Source organism: Canis lupus, chromosome 5 (assembly GCF_003254725.2).
Source record: "Canis lupus dingo isolate Sandy chromosome 5, ASM325472v2, whole genome shotgun sequence".
Classification (NCBI taxonomy): Eukaryota; Metazoa; Chordata; class Mammalia; order Carnivora; family Canidae; genus Canis; species Canis lupus.
The window spans coordinates 959,706-968,971 of NC_064247.1; the positions used below are offsets into that span (position 1 = coordinate 959,706).

Consider the following 9,266-nt stretch of genomic DNA (forward strand, 5'->3'; position numbering starts at 1 on the left):
TATTATTTTATTTTATTTTATTTTTTATTATTTTATATCAGTATTATGACTACCTTGTGGGGTGAAAATTTATTATTTTAAAATCTGGAATATGGACAAATATTTACCAATTTTGTCTTACTTGGTATCTCAATTGTCAACTTAGACAAGATTCAAGTTTGCTGAAAAGGAAATAAGCATACTAATTTGACCAAACAAGGGATCCCTGGGTGGCACAGCGGGTTAGCGCCTGCCTTTGGCCCAGGGCGCGATCCTGGAGACCCGGGATCGAGTCCCGCATCGGGCTCCCTGCATGGAGCCTGCTTCTCACTCTGCCTCTCTCTCTCTCTCTCTCTGTGACTATCATAAATAAAAAAAAAAAAAATTAATTTGACCAAACAAGAATATTAAATGTTTAACCAAATATGAATATTGATTTAACCCAAAATCATGGTATAACTGTACTGGGAAGATAAGTAGACAGAAAGACTATGTGAATGAGTAGAAGGAGTGCAGGAGCCAAAAATTCTAATTTTTTATATCAAGAAATAATAAATTAACTCAAAATTAAAAATCAATGCATAGGAATTTAAGGATGTTACTTAGAAACCTGGAGATAGTAACTGGAAGAAATAGGTGAAAGTTTTGAAAATGACTCTGTAGAACAGTGGAGAGAGATGGGGAAGAGGCTACAGTTTTCATTAAAAGCCTTGTGAAATTATTTGACTTATATTATTATTTACCCATGTAACTTTGATAACGTACTTGAGGAAAAAAAAAAAAAAGGAACAAGTTACCAAAAGCAACTCTGCACCATGTCGTGCTATTTTCTGATATTGGACCATTGATGTTAAGAACAGTGGCTACTTGAGTTTTTTCTACGGGCAATGGACTAGAAAATAAAAGTGATCCGCAGACCAAAGAACGCCGCAAGCTCCCATGCTTCAGTGGGCCCACCTGCAGGCATGCATGTGTGGAAAAGATAACAGCGATCTTCTGGTGAATTCGGACGCCCCTTCCTAGTTAGAGCCTAAGCGCCCAGGAATGTGTGGAAACTGATACCGAGAGCTCCCCCACAAGTGGGGGTCTGTCAGTTTACGTGTGGCATAGGGTGACCCACCGGAGAATCAGCAGCGCTGGAAAAGAACGGGCCACGGGTAGATCTGGTTTACCCATAGAGAATTCTACCACAAGACCTTAAAACAACCGGCATCCATTTTTATGGGGAAAAGGACTCAGTTATCTCCGAGGTTGACATGCTAACACTTGAGGAAACAGAATGCTTGTTTCAAGGCAGAGGAGGAGGTTCTGAGAGGCTGCAGGGTTGGAGGCAGCTCTCGTTGGGTTGTTAGCTCCCATTCAGAAAGGTCAGGCACCAGAGACAGGTCGCAGGGGGCAGGTGAGGGCACAGGAGGCCTCAGCTCCAGGAAGGCTTCACTGGGGTCCGGGGCCTTCCCTCCTGCAAGCCCCCAGAAGAGGTCCCCTTTAAAGTGGCTCTGGGCGGACCTCGGCCAGCCACGCTCCCCGCGGGTGGCACGTGCCACCTCGGGCCTGAGGGCTCTGACCCCAGCCCAAGGAGCTAATCCTTAGTGATGGCAAGTGATGCGGTAAGTGCTTTGAGGCCAAGAACCACATTTTAGGCATTTCTGTATCCCTGTATCCCTCCCCACGCCAGGACAAGTGTGCGCATTTCCTTTATCCAGCACTTATCCAACAAATAAACAAGTGTTGCTTTCAGCTGAATATGCAAGTGTTATCAGGACACTGGTTTGTATGTCACAGAAAATACTCTATTGCCTACCAACTTTTCCCATCCCAGGAAAATAACTGCTGGTAATGAAGTAATTGTTCAGTCAGCAGGGTCCTGTACAAAAATCCTTGTCTTTTAATCAAAACTTCAAACTTGAGTTCTATTAATTTCCCAAGTTACTAAATTTGTCAAATTCCTAACAGTAAAGAAGATGCCTATTATAATAGTTCACATTTGTTATGGGAAGATTTTTTAAGTTGCTGTTTCCAAGAATTAATCAAATCTAATGGAAAATTAACACAAATATCAAAGATTGAGTTTTTTAAAAATTAAAATAAAAACCAACTTGTGGGACCCAATCCGGACCTAGTTTAGTGCCCTGGGTAGATGGTATTCAATAACATAGTGCTCACTATGTAAGAAGACTTAATAGCTCAAAAGAAAGAAAAAGAGAGAATGCAGATAACAAAGGGAATTCAAGGGGCACCTGGGTGGCTCAGCATTTGAGCGTCTGCCTTTGGCTCAGAGCATGACCCCGGGGTCCTATATACTCTCTATGCCCTCCAGTGTTAACATCCACCAGCAGCAGAGTACATTTGTCACAAATGATAAACCAAACTGACACAACATCATCGCTCAGAGTCCATGGTTTGCATTAGGGTTCACTCTTGGTGTTGTACATGCTGTGGATCTGCAGAAGTGTATAATGACATGTTTCCATCATTACTCTATCATATAGAGTATTTTCAACTGCCCTCAAAATCCCCTCGGCTCCACCTAACTGTCCCTCTCTCCCACTCTCCAACCCCTGTCTCCATAATTTTGTCCTTTTAAGAACGTCATATAGTTGAAGTCATACACTATGGAGGCTTTTCAGATTGGTTTCTTTGACCTAGTAATATGCATATCAGTTTCTTCCATGTCTTTTCATGGCTTGATAGCTCCTTGCCACCTCATGCTTTGTAAAAGAAAAATCTATGTATTTAAGTCATAAGTATATATATGTATATGAACATTTGGAGCATATGAACAAGTTTATCTGCTAGACCATCCAGATGGAAATATGTGGTAAATGGATGGAAACAAGGTTTATAAACTTAGGAGAGAGGTAGGCATTTTTAGACCAGTTTAGGTTTAGATATTCACCAGACTGAACTATTTTTTAGCATTTAAAATAAAACTTGTGTTAAATTGGTTTCACAGGTAGAATTTAGTGATTCACCAAATGCATATCACACCCAGTGCTCATTACATCAAGAGCCCTGCTTAATGCCCATCACTCAATTACCCCATCTCCTCACCCACCTCCCCTCCAGCAACCCTGTTTGTTTCCTGGAGTTCATTATCTCTTATGGTTTGCCTCCCTCTCAATTTTCATCCTATTTTATTTTTCCTTCCCTTCTCCTATGTTCACCTGTTTTGTTTATTAAATTTCCCATGAGTAAAATCATATGGTATTTGTCTTTCTCTGACTTATTTCATTTAGCATAATACCCTCTAGTTCCATCCATGTCATTGCAAATGGCAAGATTTCATTCTTTCTGATGGCTGAGTAATATTCCATTATATATATATATACACACATATATATGTATATATATATATATATATATATATATATATATATATATATATATATTCTGGGACACTGGGATGCATGTGTCCCTTCGAATCACTATGTTTGTATCCTTTGGATAAATACCTAGTAGTGCAATTGCTAGATTGCGGAGCATCTCTATTTTTGACTTCTTGAGGAACCTCCATACTGTTTCCCAGAGTGGCTGCACCAGTTTGCATTCCCCCAACAGTGTAGGAGGGTTCCCCTTTCTCTACATCCTCACCAATGTCTATTGTTTCCTGAGATGTTAATTTTAGCCATCTAACCAATGTCAAGTGGTAAAAAATATAACTTTTTTTTTACCACAGTAAACAAAACAATGTATTAAAACTGACTTCCAGAGATGCCCAAATTATTTTTTAAACATGATTTAATTTTTCCCCTTTTCTTTAAATGTTGAGTTTTCTTTAACAAATTTATACAAAGTGTTAAATTTTCACTTTAGAATTTAGTTTATAGTTATATGACAGAGTGCCCTAAACTGTTTTTCATCAAGATATCTTTTTCTAAGTCCTAATTGTTTCTATCTTCCTTTTAAAATGTATTAAGTATCTTATAAGTTGTCATTCTCAAAAATATTCTGGAGGAAAAATTTTTGAATTAAGTACCCATAAATTCTTCATTTCTGTTATAATATAGCAATTTATCATCTAACCCACAGTGGTCTATCAATGGAGTCAGGCTGAGTTTCTCGTTCTCCTTTATGAATAACCGGCTGCAATTCATAAAGCAACAGCTGGCTCCAGAATCTCCACTTTATGAACAACTGTAACTGAGACAGGTCATTCATTGAGCTATACATTTTGACCAGTTTTCATCTCTGAAGAAGGTCTTCTTTCTTCTGAATCTGCTTCACTAGTTTTGCTTTTTCTTCACTAAATCCTTGTTTGGGAAGATCCTCATTCTCAGAGTCACTTGGGAGATCATTTCGTGACCAGTATCAACTGATTTAGGTACATATACTGATATTATTGAAGGTATTTCCCAAATATGTATTTTCTTCAAATTCACTGTCAATGTGCTTAAAATTTTCTTAAAATTCCAGTTTTCTGGAGATCCCTGGATGGCTCAGAGGTTTAGCGCCTGCCTTCAGCCCAGGGCATGGTCCTGGAGGCCTGGGATTGAGTCCCATGCCAGGCTCCCTGTGTGGAGCCTGCTTCTCCCTCTGCCTGTGTCTCTGCCTCTCTCTCTTTCTCTCTCTGTGTCTCTCATGAATAAATAAATAAAATCTTAAAAAAAATAAAAAATAAAATAAAATTCCAGTTTTCTTCTGTCGAATGCTGGGTTTGTTTTTTTTTTTTTTTCTGAAAAAGTCTGACCAGCTTCTTCATTTTCTACTTTAAGATGTTTTACTACACTGTAACAGAAATTAAAGGAAGATCTAGTTTTCCTTAATCATCCTCTAAGTGTTGCAGTCATAGGCTAGAAATATCGAATAGTTCCACTGGAAGAACTAAGATATTTCTCCTTGTTTTCTTGAACTGCTCGTATGGAGAATGCAGAGATGGTGGGTTGGCACAGGCCTGTGGTACACTAGTAAAATCAGAGCTGAGTCAGATAGACTTTCTACCTTGAAAATTAAATCTTGGTTGGGATGTCCTGGTGGCTCAGCGGTTGAGCATCTGCCTTCGGCCCAGGGCGTGACCCCAGGGTCCTGGGATCGAGTTCTGCATGGGGGTCCTGTGAGGAGCCTGCTTCTCCCTCTGCCTGGGTCTCTGCCTCTCTCTCTCTATGTGTGTCTCTCATGAATAAATAAATAAAATCTTTAAAAAAATGAAATCTTGAGTTCTTCCTAAATAAAACTGTTGGTCCAAAGCTGACTACTAGTTTTTTTCAGGACAAATTAACTAGCTAACATCTTATATAAACAAGACCTTTGTTTTTCTCTATCAAAATATCCTCAGATCTGTGGAGAATAACAGTTGTGGAATTCTTCAGGAATTCTATAATTTCACTACTCCAGGTTTATAATGAAAGGAAATATAACTGAAATCTCCACTCAAAAAAACATAATTATATTTGTCATAGTTCCCTAAACCCTAAAAACGGTGTAGCTAGAATCAATGACCATTCAGACCTGAGGAACAAGGAACACAGGCCCAGATAAATTTATGCCTGTCTGCATCGTTTAAGTAGCAAACAGACCCTGTAAAGTTTGTTTGTTTCTTCAAACAAAGGTGTCAACTTTACTGGAAAAAATAAAAAAACAGAGGAGGGGTCCTCTCTTCCCTCTCACCACTGCAGAAAATCCACACTAGCCCTTGAGAGACCCCGGGAAGGTAGCATTGAGAGATCTTCTGACTGGGGAAATGAAGCTCTACTCCACTCTACAACCCACCCCCGAAGCCAAAGAAATGTGTGTGTGTGTGTGTGTGTGTGTGTGTGTGTGTGTTTAAATTAATTTTTTAATAGAATTTCTACCCCCAGTGTTGGGCTCACACTCATGACAGAGAGATCAAGTCACATACTTTACTGACTAAGCTAGGCAGGTGCCCCAAAGAAATATACTTTATCTACTCACTTTGCAAATAAAATCTTATCCTCTTGATATCTTGGTTATTCACAGTCTAGTTGCAACTTAGGAACAAAGTTTTCTAAATATTTACTTTAGCTTAATATTCAGCAGAGTGTTGACAAGTATGAGAAATGCTGTGCATCCACTGCTACTGTTCACTGAGAGAGGGAAGAAGGAATGAAGGAAAGAAGAGAGACATGACACCAAGGAAAACCAGGAGGACATTGTCCTGCTTTCTGCTTTCTTTTGCTATTTACAACACAAACTGAGAGTTTCAAGTTCCTTTAAAGAAGTGAAATATGAAAATAGAGGGAAATTGACTGCTTTTATTCTTCTTTAACACTATTCACACCCTCCTTCTTTTTAATTCTCCACAGAACAACAAACATGATCAAACCATCTCACTCCTCCCCATACGTAAAACCCATGTGATGGCTTCTCAGAGCACTTGAGGATAAAAACCCAAATGCCCTGCTTTCCCCAAAAGGCTTATCTCTATAGGACCAAGAGCTTATTTGGGCCTAGGTTGAAAACAAACACTTCTGGTGATTTGTTTGATAGTTACCGTAGTTGGTGGGCTGCTTTCTGGATGACCGGATCTCAATAATTCATATAGACTTTGTCCCTCTCATCCTGAGCCCCTGCCTCCTGGCCATCTCTCCAGTGACTCCCTCTTTCTGATTTTCCTACAGCCACTCAAATCTGTTTTCCTTTCCTCACACACGTTAGTCTCTTGTGACTTGGCCAAAAGTGTGTGCTATCTTCTCAATCTGAACTATTCTCCCTCCCATCCTTCAAGAGGCTACCTTCCTCTGAAGGATTCTGTTCCTAAACTAGCTTCCTCCCTGCATCCCCCACTTTCTCTTTCCCAACTCTTTGTTTCCTCCATCATACTTATCAAACTTTAAGTGATTTTGTCTATTTACTTTTTTACATCTGTCTCTTGACAACAGGGACAGCATCTGGTCACCTGTTGACGTGGCCCATTATAGACCCTGGCACATCACCTGGCATTTTATAGACCCCCAATTAAGTTATCTGTTGAGTGAATACATAATTTAAGAAGCCACTTAATTAAGATGGAGTCCCCCTGAGTCAGGAGAAACAACATCAGTGATGAAGATGAAGAAAGCTCTGAATAATGTTGGGAAAAGAAGGTACAGTTTGGGGTCAGTAAGCAGCCAGGGACTGTCTTTAGTGACTCAAAAAAAATGCAGTCATTTAGAAGAATAAACTTTGATCTTTGTAAAATGATTCATCTTCCCTTAGGCTAAAGAAGCAGACATGCTTTGCCAGGATTATAATGGAAATTGAATGCAGCTCGGCCACACACTTCTCATACCAATACTTTGCCCTTGAGGATATCATGCCTACTAATTTTACTCATCAAAGATGATAGTAATAAAAATTACTAGATCCAAAAGGACTGCATGCTTAGATGCTTCAGAAGATGGGCCCATGTACTTATTTCTGTAGTTTTAGGAAATGAAGAATCTAGAGGCTGAATTGACATAGTTGGATCCTCTGTATCTATAAACCATAACCATCCTAATCTAGAGCTGTCTATAATCAGATGAGGTTGAACTTTGGTTTATAAGAGAATTGCCCAGGAAATCTCATAAAACTGTTCATAGCTAAGAAAAAGTTGATGGCAAAATATAAGTATTACTCTTTTTGCCCAGACATCCCTTAAATATTATTTAAAAAAAAAAGAACAAGGCTGAGGTTCAGGTCATATCCCACTGAATCTCCTCAAAAAGGACATTTCCTGGTCAACAGCAGAGAATCTATGGAGGAGCTGAGACTTCATTCTAGCGTGGGGTAGTTTGAGTTGAGAGAAACCCAAGCGGGGTTGGAGGAGAGGAGCAAAAAGTTCTCAGCTGTGAAAATACTACATATTTAGAAGATCGATGACCCACTAACCCACCAGCTGTGTATGAAACACCCCCAAATACTACTGCCATTATTCTTACTGAAAAGGTGTCAGGTTCTCGGTCAGCCAACGCAGGGTGGCCGAAGGGCTGCGTGTCCATCAACAAGAGATGGCCTACAAATGGTAAGAACAGGTAAGATGAATTGCAGATAATTCTTGGGGAAAATACCTCTGGAACGTAGCTCTTCCTCACAGGAAATATATGCTGGATCTTCCCATCAAGGAGAAAACTGAAGTCCAACCCATGTCCTCTGTGAGTGAGCAATCCCCTCCCTCGGGCCCAGGGAGGTCTGGGTGATGGGTGGTGACTTGACAGGATGGAAGAGCACAGGTGGGAAGAAATTAGAGCACCAAGCGCAGCTGGGGGGGGGGGGGGGCGGCCAGCGGGCGGAGCCCCCCTCCCACGGCCCCAGGTCCTCTGGAGAAGGTCAAACCATCCCCAACGCCTGTCGGCTGCACCCGGGGTCTAAGGAGAGGCCAGCAGGGCGCTCAGAGAGAAGGGTTTTCACTTCTAGCCACGGAGAAGGCCGGACAAACTAAACAAGAACCCGGGTGGGGGGAGCCTGGGCAGGAGAGCCCCGCCGCAGCCGGGGACTTTACCTGCGCCCCGGATTCCCCGGGGAAGGGCGCTCAGCGGGGAACTGGGCACCGGGAGGGGCGCGGGGGCAGCGCATCCCCACAGCGGGGAGCTCCATGCAGGGCTGGGCCGCGCCGGGGGCCTGGGGAGAGGCCGGTGGGGGGAGGGGGGAGAAGGGGGAGGGGTAGGGGGCTGCCCTGCTGCCTTGGGGGCGCCCCGGGAAGGCGAGTCCAGCAGCGCAGGCCCCGGAGCCCAGGGGCGGGGGACACAGCCCCGATCCTGCGGTTCCCCGGGTGGGGGGGGGACACACGATGAGGGGATGCTCCTGCCTGGGGGAGTCGGGGAGGGCCCAGGACGGCAGGGAACTCCTATGGGGGGGAGGGGGGAAGGCCCAGAACCACAGGGATGCTCCTGTGGGAGGGAGGCGGGAGGACACAGGACCGCAGCGGGGAGCTCCTGTGGGGGAGGGGGAGGGCACAGGATGCGGGGACCCTCCTGCCTGGGGGGAGAGTGAGGGAGGGCCCAGGACGGCAGCGGGGAGCTCCTGGGGGGGAGGGGGAGGGCCCAGGACCACGAGGATGCTCCTGCAGGGGGGGAGGGAGGAGGGCACAGGATGCGGGGACCCTCCTGCCGCCGGGTGCCCCGAGCCGTGCAGGTCAGCGCCCCCACCCCAGAGCATCCAGGCCCCTGCGGACTGGGAGCTGCAGTAGTTACTGGGGGAGCTGACCCCAGGGCTGGAGAGCTGGCCGCCGCCAGTGGGGTTGTACCTCCCGGTGTCACCCTGTGCCTAGGACGGAGCAGGCCTCACAGGGGAAACAGCTCCCACTGAGCCCGGCACCTGGGGGAGGGGGGGCAGCTCCCCAGGTGCACACACCTGAGAATCAGCGCAGCAGC

General features: G+C 43.9%; 1 pseudogene; it reads right to left on the minus strand.

Moving 5' to 3' along the window:
- Positions 1 to 1,238: 1,238 nt before the first annotated feature.
- On the minus strand, positions 1,239 to 7,895 carry LOC112671553 (swi5-dependent recombination DNA repair protein 1 homolog; annotated as a pseudogene).
- Between the last annotated feature and the right edge of the window lie 1,371 nt (positions 7,896 to 9,266).